The sequence below is a fragment of the Oryzias latipes genome, chromosome 20 (assembly GCF_053564925.1).
Source record: "Oryzias latipes strain Hd-rR chromosome 20, Olatipes_Hd-rR_3.1".
Taxonomy (NCBI): domain Eukaryota; kingdom Metazoa; phylum Chordata; class Actinopteri; order Beloniformes; family Adrianichthyidae; genus Oryzias; species Oryzias latipes.
In genome coordinates, this window is record NC_136256.1 from 28,543,985 (window position 1) to 28,565,067 (window position 21,083).

General features: G+C 42.9%; 1 long non-coding RNA gene across 1 annotated transcript in view; it reads right to left on the bottom strand.

Moving 5' to 3' along the window:
* LOC144988310 (uncharacterized) overlaps positions 1–21,083 on the bottom strand; it is a 122,476-nt gene that overhangs the window by 37,167 nt on the left and 64,226 nt on the right. The gene's annotated exons all lie outside the window — the stretch shown is intronic.

The following is a 21,083-nucleotide window of genomic DNA, read 5'->3' on the forward strand; positions in this document are numbered from 1 at the left end:
AAATGCTACAAGAATATGTTAAAAACATCAAGTAGTGCAGAGGTTGTGTTTCGTTCAAAGATGATGTCTTAAACCTGTTATTATCTAAAGAAGCTTTTCAAAGTAAAGTTTGTTTAAATATTTTCTACAAAAAAAGACGAAATGAGCAAATAAATAAAAAAAAAGACTTTTTTTCACAATCATTCCATGCTATCTTGTGTTTGATCTCTGGTTTGTTTTACAAGGGAGGAGAAGTAAAACAGACCTTCTCTGATACTTTTAGCCATCATTCCATTATTAATGAAGCTGCCCTGGATGAAGTCATCTCTCAGATCTGGGATCGTGTGAAGATTGCTCTAAAAGGAATCTCACTGGACGATGAAACGTGAGTGGTCAGATGATTTTATGGGTTTCCAATAAGCCAAAGGCAACCAAATCCATCGTGAAGAGAAACATGTGCACCACTTTTGGTTACATTTGACCCGTTCTTGCTTTGGCTTTTCTTTTATTTCAAAAGCACACAGTATTGAGTTTTCCCTCATGCTTTTTCATACATTATGCATGTATACAAACAAATGAATTTCTCATAATTTGGTTTCTCTGTAGCTTCTCACCATCTGTTGCTAATGTTTTAATTGGTTTGAGCTTTAATTGATAGCTTTCATGCTTGCTTTCGCAGTCATGAATAATTACTGATGCACGTGAAACTGCATGGTAGACATGCATGCTTTCCTGCAGGTGCATGAAAGGGGCTTCTTTTACATTCAAGCACACCATCAACTGTTCACTTCTGAGGTTAAGAAACTGGTTTAAAGATTTTTGCAGACAGAGAGAGAGAGGGGGGGGGGGGGGGGGGGCTGCACATCGAGCACGGCAGCTTCTGACAGACAGAGTTGGGTCTCATCTGTAGTTCTCAAAGGGAGCCTGTCTGTCTTTTTTGTGGAGAATAAGACTGCAGGCGACCAGAGTCAGATGCAGAGCTCTGACTGCTAAAGGAGAGGTAATAGCTCGGCGTCCTGCTGCCGTGAAACACAGAAGGAAAAGGCAGAAACGAGGAGGGGGACACGGATGCAATGTGGCAAGGGGCCATTAGCATTCCCACTCCCAACCTGACACTGACAGCTGACACCGACCCAGTGTCCAAGGTGAGCAGGAGTCATGCACAGGAAGCAGGAACCCCCCAGAGGCGTGCAGCCGTGTTTTCCTGCTGCTCTCCGTTTCCTTTGTGGTTGTAGTTGAATGGATTCTAAATATCACACTTCTGTCAAACATGTCATTTGACCCTGCTGCCCTCCCAATCACATCTAAACTCTATCATGTAAAAAAACAAAAAAACTACATTCAGCTGTTTCTAATGATGGAGGACATACAGTGGGGCAAAAAATAATTTAATCAGCCACCAATAGTTTTTAAATTGTCCCCACTCAAAAAGATGAGAGGCCTGTAATTTTTATCATAAGTAAACTTCAACTATGAAAGACAAAATGAGGAAAAAAATCCAGAAAATGACGTTGTCTGATTAAATGATGGTGCTAAAGAAATAGTTGGTCAATAACAAAGTTTAACTCAATACTTTGTTTTATGCTCTTTTTTTGGCAATGACAGCCGGCATTGCCAAAAATGCAGTCAAACTGTTGCTGGTATTTTGGCCCATTCCTCCATGCAGATCTCCTCTAAAGCAGTGATGTTTTGGGGCTGTCACTGGGTTACACAGACTTTGAACTCCCTCCAATGATTTTCTTATGGTTGAGACCTGGAGACAGGCTAGGCCACACCAGGACCTTGAAATGCGTCTTCTGAAGCCCCTCCTTGGTTACCGGGCAGTGTTCGGGATGGTTGTCATGCTGAAAGACCCACCCATGTTTCATCTTCAATGCTGATGGAAAGAGGTTTTCATTCAAAATCTGACCATGTATGGCCCCAGTCATTCTTTCCTTTGCCAGCAAAGTCCTCCTTTGCTGAAAAACAGCCCAAAAGCATGATGTTTCCACCCCCATGCTTTACAGTAGGTATGGTGTATGACTGCATTGACGAAGCTACGTGTACCTAAATCAGTCTGATAGTACTGACGCCATTACGCCAACTTCCTGTAGTCCCTTTGCATTAGTAACAGTGGAACAGTGCATGGATTAACATCACTGTTGCATTCTTACATTTTCCTATTTTGCCTTTTCAGTTTAATTACTGACAATATTTTAAAACATTTTAAAGATCACAAAGAAAATTAAAAAAAAGAAGAAAATAATTATAATTGAAAAAAGAAAACAGATGACATTTGATGTTAGAGTTTCTTCAATGTGTCTTCATTGTTTGCATACTAATAAAGGTTTGTTGTACCATGGTCCAATGAAATTCTTGATTCTTCTAAAAAAGTATCTCCGGTCACAAAGTCTAAATGTTCTGTATCACTGCGCTGGCTTTTTTTTAAAGACAAACTTTATCTTCATCATCTGGACAAAAACATGCAGTTAGAGGTGAACTTTCTCTCTGAACTGATCGTGACAACCAGCATTTATTTCGCTTTCCTTTGCCGCTGCAGCCAAGATCCGTGCCAGCCCAGCCGGCCAAGCACCGCGTTGTCACGGTAACATGACAACCTGCTGCACCACGTAACTAACATATAGCCCGTTTTTGGTGAAAAAAGCGATCAAAACCGAAAAAATAACCAGAATAAAGTACTAAAAACTGAGTGAATGTTTAATTCTTTTGACCATGGTATGAGCGGGTTAACAGCCTTACAAGTGTGCATCATCAACATTAACGCGGAAACAAAGAGGTCCAGGTGAATTCTTCCACGGCGTGCTTTAATTTCTGAATAAAAGCACACTTTGTCGCTATTAACCCTTACATGTATGGAGCATATCCCACACCGCTTCATGCCAAACAACCTTTAGTTGAAATGGACAAACGTCATCCTCAAATCATTGACTTTTTCCGTTTTTTGTAAACCAGAAATCAAAAGGAAATATTAAAAAATGAAACAAAAGAAGAAACTGGAAAAGGTATTAGGGGCATCACTGATTGGATGAAAGCCCTTGTTTTCTCATATGACTAACCTATTTTTACTAGTTAATCGTTAACTATTTTCCTCTAAGTGGTAGTTCACTTTTTGTCTAGTTATTAGTTGCACTGTTTTTGCTTGATTGTTCAAGATACTTCACATAAGTGCTCTGTTTAAGAGTTAAATGACAAAAGAAGGTTAATGAAGTAAAAATGGGGTCAATCCTGCAAATGACGTTTGTTCATTTATTATTGTGTTACAATAGTATCAAATCTCAAAATCAAACAGCTCTGAATTCTTTCGGGGTCACAGGGTGCTGGAGCCTATCCCAGCCACTTGTGGGCGAAGGCAAGGGACACCCTGGACAGGTCGCCAGTCTGTCGCAGGATAGAATGTCCTCAATTCACTCTCACACTCACACTTAGGTACAATTTAGAGTTACCAATCAACCTATGAAGCATGTTTTTGGACGGTGGGAGGAAGCCGGAGATCCCAGAGAGAACCCACGCATGCACGGGGAGAACATGCACACTCCACACAGAAAGGTCCCCCATTGATGTTGTTTTTCAGGTCCCCCAGCCGGGACTTGAACCGTAGGTTGTGAGGCAAGAGCGCTAACCACTGCAGCCAACTCTGAATTGGAATGGGCAAAAACAACTGATTGTACCATCCCAAGTTATAGTTAAATATGTAGAAAACACTATCACTACATCACTATTTTAGTATTTTAACGAAGAAGAAAAGCTGAGGCGGAGTCCCCTCCCCCCTCAGCCCCCTCAGCCCAGTGCTGACCCAGACTCCTGCATGCATGAACTGCTTTCACAAAAAAGTACATGATATTCCATCGGACTTGTGAGGTTTATTTAACACAACATGTGCTGTGTATGATGTCTTGTCCGCCCACATCAGCTCACACATTACTCTTGCACACCCTGCAGCCTGTACATTACAATATTTTACTTGTGTTTTTCTCTTTTGATCAAATGCTCCTGTCAGAGGATCGGACAGGTGACCCCTGGGCAAAGGGAGGGGAAGTCTCTTTGGTGGGCTGCTTGATTTTTACCGCAAAAGTGTTGTCTCTCTGCATTAGCCATGCAACCAATCAAGAAGTAACTGGAAAAATCACCGCCGGCTCGTGCGTTTTATCCCTAAAAGCCCCGGCGATAGACTATTAGTGCAAAAAGCATGTTTGTTGTTTCTTCCTTTGATTACCTTAACTTATAATAAAAATAATGTATCACCACTCAGGTTATTAGGGCTGATCAGTAGCAGGTGTGGTTCTGGAGGCAGTGCATGTGGCAGCACATTTTAGGAAGAAGGAATGAAGAAATTTGGTTTTATTTGATGGATCTACGGCTAATTTGCAGCTTTGAGTTGAAAGCATGTTTGAGTGAATCCCTTTGATTAATCTGCAGCTTTTACAGCTTCATTTGTTTGTTCTGCTCAAGCAGTTTTTCCTCTTTTATCTTTTGATAAGAATGGCTTCCCTCTGTTTACCTGTTCTCCATCATCCCCATTCACCCCCGATGCTCTGAAGTGACTCCTCATCCCACGGTTTCTGAATTTGATTGACAGCAGCATCACATCGGAAGTTTTTTTCCCCGCTTCCTTTAACCTGTAAACACAGACTTCTGTCTGCAGAAAGGTTTTTGCAGAAATAATAACTGAAAAGGTTTTTCCCGCAATGCATCGGTTCGTATAACTAGCATTTCTCCGTCCAACAACAGTGTAAGCTCACTCAAATGGTGCAAATATTCCTGACTGGCGGGATTTCTGTAACAGCTAAGCCACTTCATCAAGTCAACACTGGCAGCAGTTGTGACTGTTGACTGGAGTTAATCTGAAACTGGCTGAAGCATAAGAGCCATAATTCATGATAAACTGCCGCAGTCTGTTGATTCGCGGGCGAATCTGCGGACTTTCACTCGGAAGGAAAAAGAAAAAGGTGGCGATGGCGGTGGGGGGAGGGGGGTTAGTGTGTTGAAATCCATGATTTAGTGATGCTTGACATGTTTGATGTCGATGCAGTCCTACTCCGGAACGCCACGGCGCTCCAAAGCACACGTCGCATCACTTTTGAAAGTCATTTAGAGTCGAATTACTGCATTTTTTCAAAACCGTGACCTCTGTGACGGTCAAAGATTCATAGCAGCCATAAGGATTGTTCCAGAACATTTTCCTTCATAAGCTGGTTTCAGATGAACCAGCATGGTTTTGAAAATCACCAGGTCACCGTTTAAGGTTTAAACATTTAGATGATATTCAAAAACACTAGGGTGGTAAATTTGTTCTGATCTACCATAGAGGTCAAAGTTCAGACAAGGACCTTTTTTTTTTTGAAGAGCAGCATAAACATCTGTAGATGTCTATAGACCTTAAAATTCTGAGGGTCTTTGGGTTGTCCGGTCCGTGGAGGATTGTAGAGAGGAGAGCACAGGTGTGTCTCACAGTTCCCTCCAGGCTTGTATGACCACTTACCTATCACGTGAACAGCACCAACAGGCTTCTTGAGCAGTTCACAGCATTTGAGGGTTGAAAAAAATTGAAATCCTTACGACACGCCTGCGTCTCGCCTACTTCCCCCCTCTCTTACCCTTGTTGTGTCATTGTTTAGTGTACCTGTCGCCCGCAGCACGCCCGTAGAAACATGTACGAACATTTCTCTCTACGTGTTCAATGAGCGGCCTATGACCTTGATATTTTGTGAGGGTCATCCATGTGCCCTGGACAGGTTTGACTCTTTTTCACCTGCAAACCGCCCTGATCCTACCATAAGGACAGTTGGGACTACGGCAAAGACAAAGAGCTCTTCTACGGATTAGAATTTGATCAATCAATCTCTATTTTTGTAGAGCAACTTCCATCAACTTGCATAGAATAAACAGTGTTTGACAAGTAAACATAGGTTAGAATAGACTACAGAATAGACTAAAAACAACAATCAACATGTAAACATGAGATGGTCTGAAACTCTTCCACTTTCGGCTTCTCCCATCAGGGGTCGCCACAGCGAACAATGGTCTGAAACGCTGTGGCTAATAGTTTGAGAGGGGACTATATAGATTAAAAGATGGAAATGTACAAATAAGCCATAAAATACTTAAATGACAAATAAATACATAGGTTAATCAAATGAATGATGTAAATGCTATATTTAAATTGAATTGTTCAAGATATGCAAATGTCACACGTCCTCCAGAGCTGAATGTCACACTAAAAACTCCCCTTTCAAGTGTTTTTTTCACTTTTGAATTTTGAAGTAAATGTGAGGTGGACTCTTTGATCTTCTCCAACTTAATGTCCATTTACATCTCTAAATTGTTCAATCAGAATTTTTGAACAGCAATGCTTAATGCAATTAACAAGATAACAGGAAGGCATGCGATGGCACGATACTGTGTTCCTCAGAATATCAAGTAACTCCAGAACACAACATTGCTGGTTTGCATTGAAGGGATTGTGCTTCTGCAGGTTTAAACCAAGGTCACACACCTTGAGCTTCAGCAGATGGTTTCTGCGGCGCAAAAAGCCAAAACGATTCAGTCTAATGAGCAGGAAAAAAAACATTTACTGAAGGATTGTTAAGCCGGGGAAACAGGCAAATTCACTGCCCACTGATTTACAGAGATGCAGCCTGCGAGCATCTGTGCAGTTCCAATCACAAACTCCACCGCCGTGTTTCAGGAGTTTCAAGGTTTTGGCTCATTTCTTAGAATCAGCGACAACTAAAGTCCTTGGCTATACCTGCAGATAAAAAAAGGAGCCACATTTTTCCAGATGAAGTTCTGCCAGATGAGCAGACCCCCATTTCAGCTGGAAAAAGAAGCTGTGAGTTTGTAGGACATGGAGGACGGGTTCTGACTGCCACCCGGTGTTCCTCACAGCGCGATACCGGGCACCTTGTCTTAATGAGCCCCACAGGCTGTCACACGCCCGCTCATCGGTTTATTTATTCATTATCTGGTGTTCCTCTGAAGAGGTGGGCCTCCAGCATGGGAAGCTTTTGCAGAGGTCTTTCTTTTACTCCACACACCTTCCTGCTAACCAGAATCATTTTCTGCTTCTGCAGCAAGAGAACATTCAGGGACGTAAACCTTCTTTGTGGGAGCGTTCTCGTGAAAGGAGCTCAGATGGTGGGATAAGTCGAGCTCAATCTCCAACCAAACACAGAGGCCTATTTTATCGAGCTATATAAAGGCCAGGTTGATGGGCTTCTAAAAATACGGCGGTCTTAAATTTCTAGACATTTCTGCTCTAATAAAAGGACGCAGAGACTTTGCTCTACTTTTTCCTTCAGAGATGTGCTCTGCACGCCTGTCCTGCACAGGAAAATCCTCATCTCTTAACCTTCCTTTCAAGATGCCATCAAGACTACCCCCCCCGTTCATGCTCTGCTATTCCCAGCATGCAATGAGGCATTTCAGACTAACGACTTTCTCAATTACAATCACAGTCTGAGAATCGTTTATGAAACCTGTCATTGACATCAAGGCAGGTTTGCTGCTGCAGAACTTTCATGTTTGGACTTCTAAATGTGTTTGAAGAGAACTTCAGAATTCCGACTGAATTGTTATTTCTATTGATTCTACCCTTCTGCCATCAGACTTCTGAACTCCTGTAAAAGACGTTTTTGTTCATTAACCGTTGTCTTCGTCTGCTTTTGCAGAAACTCTCTTTGCACAGCTGCATTTATTTATTGGTTAAATGCTATAAACTTTTCAACCCATTGAATTCCTGTTTCTCTTTAACTCGTTCTACAATTTTTTAATCTATTTTAACCATTCAACTGTTCAAATGTTCAGCTCTTTCAGCTCTTTCCAGCAATGACTTTCGGTCCTTCAAATCCTTGAACTTTTCCAGATATTCCAGGATATTCCAGGATTTCTGCCTCCATTGAAACACATGGGGAATCCTTGGTGCAGAAGCTCGGTGGTTCGATACCCGGCTCTGGCATTTTTCACAAACATATCTTTTTTGTTATTGTGCTGTTTTCACTTTATTTATGTCCAACTTTCATAATTTCTTTATACATTTTTTCCCCCAATTATTACCCTTTAAGTTTCATTTCCATTCAGCAATATTGCACCCAACCCTGCATTTTCTTCTGGAAATTCAGCTCCTTCTAGTTTTATTTGTTGTTTGTATTTAAATGGAGTTTTGTCTTGCCCACGTCCTACTTTTGCTTCTGCTGTCTGTGGCCGGAACAAAATAACTTTGTGTGACGGTGCATCTGCGACGCTGTGCGCAATTGACAAAGAAATCTAAATCTGAAGTTTGCTTCTTCATGAAAAAACTGTTGGCTGAAGGCATTTATGAGGGGGGTCTCCTCCTAAACTGGCTGGTTTCCTCCTCATTCTGTCACTTTCTGATCATTACCTTCGTTTTGTTGCTGCAGGATCAGGAGAAAGAGGCGACTGTCTGTTTTTGCGGCTGCCAACCAGTGTAACCTTTAGGCAGAAACAACCTTATTCATTTCATAGGTTTGGACCCGTCCGTGCACCAGCATGCTAATGTTGCGCTGGGTTGGCCCTGCGGAAAGACGAGCCTTTACAGGGATCCAGAGAAAAAATGGAAGAGAGCTAACTTCTATTCAGTTAGCAGTGGGAGAACGAACATGCAACCCGTTCTCTGAAAATTGGTCATTGTCTTCAGGAAATTGTGCTATTCAAATGATGAAATTGAAACACTGGTGTGAGTCTGCAGAACAAGGACACCACAGAAAAGATAGTTGTCTGAATGGAGTCTTTTTCAGCCATATGGTCAAAATATAATAATTTGATGGAAACAAAAATGAAGAATGAGCTGAATGAATGGCTCTCTACAGGAGACAAACTGCTGATTAGGTCTTGTTTTTATGCTGATAAACAACTTTCTCTGGGCTCCAATGGGTTACTCCTGAACTGCACATGGACATATATTTCATTATGATATTTGCACATTTTCAGCTCATTGACATTTGGATTTTCTAAGAGTGAAGGCAGGATGCCAGGCTCTCCATTTTCCCCTGCTCCCTCTGAGCATGAATTTATAAATTGAAAAACCAGGCAAAAATGACCTTAATCCGCTCCCCGTCATTCTGCAGGAAATCTTCGTGCTCTGCGGGGACTGAGGTTTACAGCCGCCATCTGTTGCATTTTTCATTAACAAAATCTATTTCTTCATTTAGCCATGCATGCTCAGACAATGCTATGGCTCCCATAACACCTCTAAATCCTGGATCGGAGGAGAATGGAAACACCAAGTTGCCACAGAGAACACGTTTTTAGATTAGCGCTTGCAAGTATAATTGCAATTGGCAGTTTAGTGCACGTACATTCATGGAGGATTATGGTTTTGGCATTTTGTGTGTGTTCAGGTAACAGGGGACAAATTCATCTATTAGAGCTGAGTCAGAAAAAGTTTACGCTCCGACTGTTGTTGGCTCTCCTGCTCAGAGGCTTATTATGCCTGAACTCAGGGGACTTCTGTGTCTTGCTCAATGACAACCGGAGAACACACGCAGGCTTCTTCTCACATCATTAAGAAGGAATTTCCGCAGCCACAAAACTGCTATAAAACACAAATTTAAAGATGTCAGCAACAGAAAATCGGACTTTGTGCAACAACTAACAATCTCAAAGTTTTTTGGGCAGCACTTTTCCCACGAGGGTCCAAGTGTGATTAATGAATGTGTCAGATTCTGCCACAGCAATCTGCTGCACCAAAACATGAAAATGATTGCCCAGTTATCGGATGAGGTGTCAGAACTAGAGGAAAACATGCAAGTATATGAAAGTCCACCAACATCTTCACTGCTTCCACGCTTCGTGACACCAAACTTCCAGAACTCGTTTCCCTGACACTGAAAATGGGTAAAAGACCCATCATTGCTGTGAACTAAAGTCCAAGTCCTATTAAATGCTTATGGACCCCAAAACATGTTTGGCTTCTGTCTCATTGACATTTCAAGTCTTTAAACTCGAGTCCAAGACGTGTCTGCAGTCTGGTTGGTTTGATTTTCTTGTTTTGGTAATTTTCTATCTCCTTCATCGTGCTGCTGTTTCTTGTCCAAAACTGTCTTGTTTTTGTTCTGTTTTCCATTCCTGTCAGATTTGTCTTTTTCTTGGCCATCCTGTTAGCCTTTTGCTTTTGCGTTCTCCATCAGAACAACTAGTCTTCTAAACCGTGTTTCTATTTGCCTCAGGATGATGGCAATAACAGTGGAAACAGCACAAGTCTTGTTATAGACCGTAATATATATTTGACCTTTTTGTGCAATAACCTTAAGATTGGACTAAATATTGATACTTTCAGCGAAAATATTAGCTGCCTTAGATGTATTTTCCTGCTTACTGCTACCCTGCTCTGCATCCCATTACAATGTAAGATAAATGATTAAAAGAACAACAAAAAGAAATTAGCTGAACGTTAAGAATCCAACAAAGGAAGATCTGAGAGCAGCATCAGGATACAGCTGGATCCCTAATAATCCGTTGAATTTTATTCTGTTGGTTTACCAATTTCCTGGGAGTGGATGTAACATCAGCATGTCAGACACCATAGGATGTAATGTTTTCTTTTTGTTTTGCCCATTCTTGGATGAAAATCAAATATAGTTATTTTCCTTGGATCCTCTTCATTGGAGAAGTCCCACTCCCATTGTGTTCTGATTTATTTTAAAGCGTTCCCAGTGGTCTTTTAATTATAGTGATGCCGTTTTTAGCCAAGATCCAAAAATCTGTGTCGTTTCCTGGGACATAGTTTCTGCAGAGCGGCAGGAGTTCATTAGAAATTCACCTCTGAGTTGTGGCCGGGACTGTTGGGGTGGAGTATGCCTGCTCCTACTTCCCATCATCCATCTGCTTACACTCTCTCCCACTGGCTTACAGCCCCTCACTCTCTGAACCCATCCTTGCTGTTGCAACATAAATAGTGAGCATCTTCAGAGCAGTCCAGACGTCCGGTTCTGATCCAGATTCCAGCGCAGACGGGGAAAACAAAGACGTTCATGGATCTATATGTCTGAAAGTGGATACATCAGAAGGGGGCTGAGCAGGGAGCCCCCCGCCCTGCATATTTCGTATGTATCAAATACAGTTTTTCAAACAGCATGTTTTCATCTGCTCCTGATTAACAATGATAGATAGAAATAGAAATCCTCAGAAATGCAGTTTAAAGCTGCATTGTCTTGTCTCTCAAATGATCAATCAAATCATGAAAGTGTAAAGACTGTTCGGGTCATTCTAGAGTTAAGTGGCTTAGATTTTCTGCAGGGGAGGGGGGGTGTTGCTTCTATCACTTTCAGACCTAAAGCCATATGTTGCTCATGTGTGGTCTCCCAGGACTACAGATAGAGTTTGGTTTTCACTCCGTGCGGTTCTGTGATATTTTAAGTAGCATATATCCATCTTCTCATGGCTCTGCTGAGCCCCCCCACCACAGCAGCTGCCTGGCTCGAATACATCATGTCGCCGTTCTCTGATAGGCTTATTGATTTTGTTCCCTCCTCAGCGCCATCTCTCAAACTTTCAACAGCAGAACTAACGGAGACAGATTTTTTTCCCAACTGCTTGAAATAGATCATTAGCCAATTGGAAAAGATGGACTTTAAGCCCTGCAGATCCATACCGAGGATTAGAGCAGATAGAAGGAGGGTAAATCTTCACAATTTGCTGCATAAATCCACGCAGGGGAAGGAGATTTTACCTTTGACCATAAATAAAAGTTAGCAGGAGAGAACAGCTTTTCTACGTAGTGCTTGCGGCGAGAAAAGGAAAACAATGTCTCGTGGCTGTTGATGACATGGAACTCTCTAGACCAGAGACCCAGGCAGAAGTCTAAAAATCCCCCTCCCAAGGAGATTTCGATAGTTACCCACCCCAGGACGTCACAGAGGACCATCTCACTCACATAAAGGAAATTACCAGCCAATTAACTTTACGAAAATGTAACCTTTCATTTCAAACAGAACATTTTATGTTTGTAAATCATAAGTGAATGAATCATGTCGATTGATCATAAAAATAATCAATTTAACTGTTACTAATTTCAATCCTGTTGATCCGACATGATACCATTACATTGGATTACATTAGTAATCCCAAGGAATTGTGGGATACCATTTCCTTTGCCTATCAGGGCAGATTGGGGTTTAAGTGTCAGTTTTTGTGACGCGTTGGGTTTTGTTGTCTCGCTGTTTTACTCTGTTTTAACTAGTAATTTAAACTTTATGTTAATTTTTTTTCTGTACCATGAGTTAGAGTGTGGGAGAGGATGATGACCAACCCCCTTGTGCGGAAGATCGTTAATGTCCCAATACTAAAGACAGACTTCACGGGACGTGAGCTCCTGCCTTGTAATGTGAGCCATTGCTGGGTAATTCATGTCTTTGATATGGAAATTACAAGGCTCTTTGGTTGAACTTTAGAAAAGTGTGTCAATTTCAGTTGTATGAACAGAATTAAATGAACAATAACAAAAAACACATTAGATCAACATATTATATTGAGTTGGGTAGACATACAAATTTAAGTTGAATAAACTTAATTCAATTATGTGTTACCAATTGAAGTGATTCATTTAAATCTGATCAACTTTTTTCTTTTTACAGTGAGCAACAATATTAAGTTAAAGTTGGGTCCAACTGTAGTTTTTAATTGAATCAACTTAAATTTATCAGGTTGAACCTAAATACTTTAAGTCTGTCCAACCTAGGTACATTAAGTAGGACCAATGTGATTCATTTTTGTTCAAGTAAAGCTTTCTAATCAGGTGGAAATCCTTTCCATAATTTTTTTTATGTTAATTCAATGTGAAAGTTTTTTGAGTGTACGAGGAAAGATGTCGTCTGTGAGGTTACTCTTTGGTAATGAATCCATCAAAAGAAGGAGAATGAGGCAATAAAGCTTTTTATGTGCTTCACCCTCTTTGTTGCATCTTTACAACTTCATCCATCAGTTTCTCTTAATTTAGCCTGGGAGTGGATGTACAGCAAAACGCCGGGATAAACACAAAAAGGAACTACTAGCCTCAAACCAGGAGAGTCGTGTAAAATATAATATAATGCTTTGTGAGCTAGAAAACAAAAAATTAAATCCTGAGCCAAATAAATGATGATAGCACTTTCCCAGATCACTTCCCTGAGAGTCATCTGTGAGGATTTAAACCGAGGCTGCCCCTCTGTTGCATACTAATTGCAAACAGCTTGGGATAAACATATGATTCAGAATTTGTAATGTAGTTAGTCGCTGGAGTGACATTTTTTTCCGACTCTGCTCCGACTCTCGGCAAGGTCTTTTCTGATCAAGTTAATTACCTCGAAGCGAGCAGACAGTGAGGCTAATTAAGAAATATGTCTTCTTGAACTGTGGTCAATGACAGCCCAGCTCCTACCACTGGGTTCTGACCTAAATCACCAATGCCTCCTCTCTTTGGAAGCACCATGGCAAACTCCAATCAAACCTACAGCCATAGCGGGTGGAGCTGCCCTCACAGCCAGCCTTCTGGGGTGTCTTATAAAGCCACGGCCAATCAGAGAAGTTCACACAAAGTTGTTGATTACCTCAAATTAAGTATGTAGGGGCCATTGAGAGCCAGCTGTGCAACCCACAGTTAAAACAGACGCACAATGAGGCGCTTAAATTATAATCAGCAGGTTTACTGGACAGCAAGTCTTTCAAAGCGGTAATCAGAAGGTCATGGACGGCCATATTTTAAAAGTTTTCTTTGATGACTTTAAATGCTTAATTAGAAAACGACTCATCAATAGTCAGAGGGATACGATCAAAAGTTAAAGGTTCTGTTTCTGTTCTTCTACTCCGACAAAGTTAGTCCAAACAAGCTCGTGTCAAAGATTTGTTGTTCCATAAAAGTCTAGACGTTCAAGTTTGACATTTTGCAAGCAAGAACAAAAAAGTGGCATAAATGGTAGACGATCCTGCTTAGTCCTGTGCAGGTCATGGGGCGGGGCTTATCCCAGCAGCTGCAGGGCAAGGTGGGCTTCAGTTTGCAGGTCCCCATCAAACGTCTAAGGGTTAGAAAGACGACTCAACCTGTGAAGCAGGTTCTTGACTGTAAGAGGAAGCCGGAGGAACCCACACACTGACCAGGAGAACTCCACACAGACAGGATTCTGTTTGAACTTCTCACTCTCTGCTAAATGTTACACCACCGCCAGCCTCCGTGGAAAACATTCATGTGAAGTGATTTGTTTTTGGAAACAGATTTTTTTTTTCTGGCTCTATGCCTCAGAAGCCAAACTCTTTTCTAGTTTGTCACTAAATTCTAAAAATAAAACTAAAAAGTGCAAAGGCAATCATAAAACCGTAAAAATAAAACGTATTCACGAACGTTTGGACAAACCTATGATGTGCATTTTCCCCTCAAAAAGACGACTGAAACTCTTTAACATGTCTCAAAAAACAGCTCCTCTTTGTTAGCTTTTATCCACGCATACCACTGATTTTTTAACCCTTTCACTCCACATGCTGATATGCAACGTGACCTTGTAAGACCCGAGCTAGCATTGGAGTTAAACCTCCACACACGTAGTCACACGGCCCTAGTTAAGCAGAATTGACTACTGTGGTAAAAAAAAAAAAAAATGGGATTTTCACTAAAGTGGACACCGGGTCTAAAAAGGTTAAAGTTTGCCTATCAGCTTTCAAAATCCACTGGAATTATGTTAATTTCACAAACAGTAAAAGGGCTGCGATTGTAGAAAATCGTATTTTGTCGCCAGCAACGGCTCCAACGTTAACACTTCACCAACGTAAAGTGTTGAGAATAATAGAGCGGAAAAAAGTTTAAGGCTGCTTCAAAATCCTCTGGAATTATGTTAAACGCATAAACAGTAAAACCAAGTCCAGATGACATCCCCTAAAACTACTACAATGGAACCAACCTGGATGAATGAGAGTCTTCATAGACAGTGGAAGAAGTGAAAATAATGTAAACAGTGCGGTGTTAAAGGGTTAGCCAAAGTTCTGGTTAGAACAAAATATCGAGGTACTTCTACGAGTTTTGTGAGTATTCCAGACATACTTTACCTTATGTGTGAATAAAGTAACCCAAGCATAAACCCACTTGGGCCTTCATGGTGTTCTGGCTTCTTCCACCATTTGCTGTGGCCGTCACGATTTAAACAAAGAGGAACAACAAAGTCCTTAAATTTAAGATATTAAAAAAAAAATTAATCAGATGAGGATTTTAACATTATTTTTGTAAACTTGTTATTTTTTCTTAACCTGATATTAGCAAGTTTAAATCAGAGCTTAGAATAAACATTTTCTTTAATTATTATTTTCTTTCCTGAGGTTATTTTTCAGAATAATATTTGCAATTGAGACTTTTTATGCCCAAGCAATTACAAAAAAAAAGTGAAAAATCAATGGAACGCATGTGGGTGGGGCATGAAATTAGAAAAAAAGATGTCAAGAGAGTCGTGGAGGGGGGGGGGGGGGGCTGTGAAATGGAGAGGATGGGTGACCTCAACAGGGTTAAACAGTCGTTTTTTATGAAAAAATACCATATAGGAGAGGATGCCATTGGCCATAAACTGAATTATTTATGAGGAGCGTTTTGGAAAGAGCAGTGGGAATTGGAGGATGGAGCGATGCATGTCCAGTGGCCTTATTCTGTGCCAGTCCTCTAATGCTTTGATAAATGGCTGTTATCTACACCCTTTGGTGTATGACGGCCATCTGCTTGGGACTCCTTAAGGGCCGATTGGAGGCGTTCAGAAATCTGGGTCAGCTCAGGTGGCGGCATTAGAGGAGAAGGTTGCTGACCGTGAGGAGTCCAGCAATCTTGGTCCGTTTCGCACGGCCGCGATGACCTCCTTATCAGCGCGGACAGAACTCGGTTTGTGCTGGTGGGCTCGCCTCGCAGGGATTGGCTCTGCATCGGGATGGATTTAGCCGCTTTCCTGCTGTTTGTGCAGAATCATGTCTGCTTGACGAAATCGCCGCAACCTCTGAAAAGCGGATGTGACTTTGGTGCTCGTGTGAGCAGAGCCCCCTCCAATCCAAATTTCTTTTAGGAAATAATGGATTTTTTCTGTAACCCATATGAGCAAAGATGCAGAATAAGAGGCCATGCCTCAGCCTTTAATGGGGGGGGGGGGGGGGGGTGTCATCAAGGTGGGTGGACTGCCCCACCGGAGGCACTACATGGTTTAAGTCTGTTTGTCCTGTTGAGTCTCGGGGCCATTCATGACCGAAGACATGAAAAAACTGGTGCAATTAATCATGCGGGTATTGGCATGACGGATACAGCATCCACTCAAGGACAGCTCTGACTTGCAGCAGGGCGAGTGCTGCCAATCCCCAGTCGCTGCAGCCCTGCAGGGGCTGCTCACATCTCCTGTTAAGCCATGCGTTTCCCCGACGACGCGCTCCGCTTCTGTTTTGGGGTATCGGCGGGCTGGTGAGCCCTCCAGCGATTGGTTCCTGTGAGCTCTTGTGTGTTTACAGTGCCGCTCTCATTGGTATCGACGGCGCCGCCAACCCTTTAATCACTCCTTTACAATAAATCTCAATCAATCCAGCAGTAAGGATGTGGGACACGTGCAGATGGTCTGATAGTCCTGACACATTGCAACTCAATCAAAGGGCCGCACACACACGACACTCTAGCTAATCTGAGCCATCATCTCGCCGTGCAATCAGAGCGAGCATCACCCGCCTCCGTTTCACGATGTCAAGCCTCCACGACAATTTGAGGGCTTATTAGTTAAACGAGCAACGTAAACAAATCACGAGCACTTAGCCGAGCGATCACTTCAGCTGCACATTGTCCTCCACAAGACTCCCACACTGCGATGGTGGCGTGGCGGCGAGAAACAGGTGGCTCTCTCGGCACTTCGCCAAAACACGACGCAGCAAATGGAATGAAAACGGCAAAGCAGATGTTCTGCTGTGCTGTGATATGAGGACAACTCACTTTTAAAGCCAACTCAAGTGTACTGGCTGGCCTGCTGGCGGGCAGCTCCGGACCGCCCGGGCTGACAGGATGTCTGCGGAGGGCAGGGCAACAGATCTGACCTCATTCAGGCGCCTTTGCCAGAACTGACTGACCTCGCCCCCCTCGGAGAAAATCACGCTACATTTGACGGCACAGAGAGAAAGTAAATCGGCGTGACAGAGAGTCAGGAATAACACTGAAAGCCTGAGATGAGTCTCTGTCTGTCCAGGAGGCCATCACAAGCCCCGCCCCCTTGTGACAAAAACAGTTTCAGGGCACAAAATGGGATCATCAACCGATAATTTTGATTTTGATATGCTTTTAGTAAAAGAGGAGGAGGAAGGCAGGAATGACGAAGAGGGTTTGAAAGCCTGTAATGACAGGAGGGAGCTGGACTGGGGGGGGTTGCTGTGAAATTGATGCAACCTTGAAAAGATCTGGAGACGGGGAGAGTCTGCCTGGTAATTACGGTGAAAACGACTGTAACTAACTACCATGTTTGGGTCACCAACGGGCGAAAGCTGCCTGACCACGCCGCATACTCAATTACAGAGGGGAGGGGGCAGCAGGAGAGCGGAGGACGGAGCGGGGTCATTTTCCCCTCCGATGACCTTCAGACTAATGCGGCCCAGGAGAGCTGGCTATTTTCTGATCCTCGCTGGATGACGTCCCCGCGCTCTCAGAGATGCTGCCCACGTGTGGGCTGCAGGTGGAAGGAGGGGGAGGACTCCTTGAGCGCTCCGACCGAGAGGAGCCGCGCATCTTTATTTACATCAGCTTGACGCTCAGGTTCGCCCGCAGCATCTGCTTCTTCCGCCGCGCCTCCAGAGCAGCTGAAGCACGTTTACTTTGTGACTGTGCTGCCAGCCTGATCTCCGCCAGGCGCCCGTTTATTTAAAACCGATTGGCACAGCAAGAGAAACTTTACAAATGTCTGCGCATAATTAGGAGGGTGATTAAATTATTTTCTAATGGCGGGCTCAAAGCTCGTGGCGTGTTAATGAACTTTGCCTTCTAACTTTGAAGCCCCGAGCAGATCGTCCATCTGCACGACGCCATATGTGAGCGGCGGCTGCCGAGTGCATCGGGCCCCGCGTGATCCCCGCCTGTCTGGAAGAGGAGCGTGTTTGTATCCGAGCGGCTTTGTTCCAAAGCAGACATGGAGCATCTGCAAAGGGGCGACACACATTCATATTAATTGATTTATTACACAACGCCGTGAGTGCGACTGATATCATTAGCCTGAAATAACACTTTGACACCCCTCAAGCTCCAGGCCGTGATTCATCTTCCTGATTGATATGTGGAGCTGAACGCTCCTCGTGCTGCAGAAACACGCCCAGCGTCCGGCCTTAGTCAACTGTTGCAGCGCTTGTTATTCTTTACTTTTCTTCTTGAGATGTGTCAAATATTCTCCTCTCTTTACCTTTACCTACATGAACACAGAGCATACTTATGTAAAGCCCTGCAGACAAGTCTGTGCCCCCCTTTAGGGCAACAGCCAAAAACCAAACAAGATGAAATATGATGCTTTTCCTGCCAGAGTCCAGTCAGATAGTTGACGTCACTGTTTTCAAATGCATAATAACTTTAAAAATGGGGTTTTCACTGCGCTGCTACAGACGTTGAGCACCAATTTCTCTGGGCATGTTTGAGTCCAAAAGCTGTTTGTGCAGCTTTAAGATTCCAAAGGACCAAAGAAAGATCTGTCATCAGGTCATAAAGAAAACTGGAGACTGTTTTCGGGAGTGAGCGACCAATCAGAACCCCAAGAACACAACGAGGATTCATCTAGGAGGTCATCAAAGAAGCAGAAGGCAAAGTGCAGGGTTCAGATCAGGTCAGAGGTCATAATCCAACAGTCAGAAATGATTCACGTTGACCGAGTTAACGCTCAGAGAGTTCCGGTGTTAAAGCAACCTTGTCCTGTCAGAACATGAAGTGGGCTTTATGCCCTTCGGTTGTCCATCAAATACTCCAGTTTAAAGACATTTTTAAGGTTAACTTAGGATACTACAAGGAGGGAAAAGTAAGTAAAAGTACATGTGCATTAACAGTTCCTCTGATATCTCACCCCAAAAGTGAGGCTGTAACAGGTCGACTGCATCCGCTCTCTGCACAGAAGAAACACGCATTTGAGGAGATGATCCATGAAATCCAAACCTGTTCCCAAATCTGGAATCTGTTCATCCTCATTATATTGACGACTATGACTTCCCAGCAAAAAGTCCTTCAGTCAGACATTTTTGTTTCAGTCCAGCTGTTTTTTTTTTTTCATCTTTTCTGATGTTTATGTCGTTTGGTTTTGGAATCCAATGAGCAGGAGAGCATCCAGTCCTGTTGATTCCGGTCCTTTCTTAAAAATCTATTTGACACTTTTGAAATGTCTCCAGCCCCCCCTGCCATCAGCCAAATTCCTCCCCTACGACTCTGGTCACTTACATGAAAGGCTTACATTATGCCGCTCTGCTGCTTTCATCAGAAAACGACTCGTTCTTTTCACTAAGTGGACGGCGGCGCCCACTGTGGCATGGGACATGCAAACCACCATGAATAGCCTCTCATTGACTTTCCATTAGCATTGTTTCTGGGGTGGCAGCATGTAATTTTTGCACATTATGAGCCTCCCCCGTTTCGTAAAGATGCTGTGCTCCTTTGTGAGTTTCTTTGAGATCCTAGTCAGCGCACGACTGTACAATTACTGCCCCGATGTGGGGCATCGGAGGTAAACACTGGATGGAATATGGTATTTGAGTTAGAACGCTCACTCCCTTCAGAGGAAACTGGGCTGTGGAGGAGGTCCAAACCCCAAACTGCATCCCATAAATGGCTTTAATTGACCTGTTTTGTAGATGTTACCATATTTTTCCAGCAAAAACTAGTATTGTCTGAATTTAAAAATGGCCCTGCTGCCTCCTGAAGGGTCTTTTCTAATTAAAACTGACTGAGAGTTGCCAGGAGAAAATGAGGGAGAAAAAGAAGATAATGTCAAATTAAATTGAAGCCTGGAGCATCAGTGGACGGCCCTCGTGGAATAGGTAAAAAAAATGTAAAAAATTGTTTTTGTTGCAGCCTGATAAAAATGCACGCTCATTTCCCTTTCTCTAACATTAAGAACATTTTTGTATATTTTGTATATTTTGCAATGGTGGTCATTGTGTGGCAAAGTGTGACATTTTCATAGAATATGGGAAAAGAAAAAAACGCGTTGAAACGATCTGCACAAAACTTCACATAAAAGCCGTCCGGTCAAGCCTTCAACCACAACCACAGTTTCTTAACCTTTGACCTTGGGAAGAGGTCCCTCCTCCTCTTAGATTATGCTCATGCTGAACGAGCCGATGTGACATACGATGGGAATGTGGGCGTGGTCAACAAAAAACCTCTGTTGCCAAGAAAATTCAAAACATTTGCAGATTCTTCTTAAATTTCCATAAACCCGTTTGTAACCCCCATGTGACCAAAAGCTACAACGGTTGCTATGGAGATAAAACACACTAAGGCTGCCATTTTGAAAAAACTGTTTGTTTCTTTTTCTGACCAGGGTGGCAGCAAGGAAGAATGAGGGGCATTTAGACGCCGCCCAGCCAGTGAGGGTGGGTCAAAGGGGGGTGGAGCGGTTGGGGGCGAGTAGTACCTGCAGGCCGTACAACGCCGTTTAATTGTTTCTACATTTTCCCAAAGTCAGTGTATGTCTGCAGGTTTAATCCTATTGGACAGGTGAGCAGCACACACATACTACACAACACAAAGAAACACACAAAGAAACACACTCAGCTGACTTTCCTAGCTTTTCATGGCAGAAAGCGAGTCCAGGCCCGGCTGGAGCTTTCCGGCGCTTTGATGCTGTGTTGAACTTTTCCTTTCACCTCTGTGGATGTAGACATAAAACAAAGTTGTTCCCTCCGTCTGAAGTTATCGCTTCCTCACAGTGTTACACAACAGTGCGCACAGAAGCGGGCTCGACTGCACGGATCAAAGCCGCCTGAAGATGTACATGAAGGACGGCTTCTGTATGTTCAGGACTGTTCCATTCTCATTGTTTTTAGGGTTCTTTAATTATTTGACCATTTGGACCAGAAGCTCCCAGAAAAAAACAAAAACTCCATTATTCTGTGACGCAACTCCAAACTCATCAGCAAGTTTAGCGATCTGTTAGAAA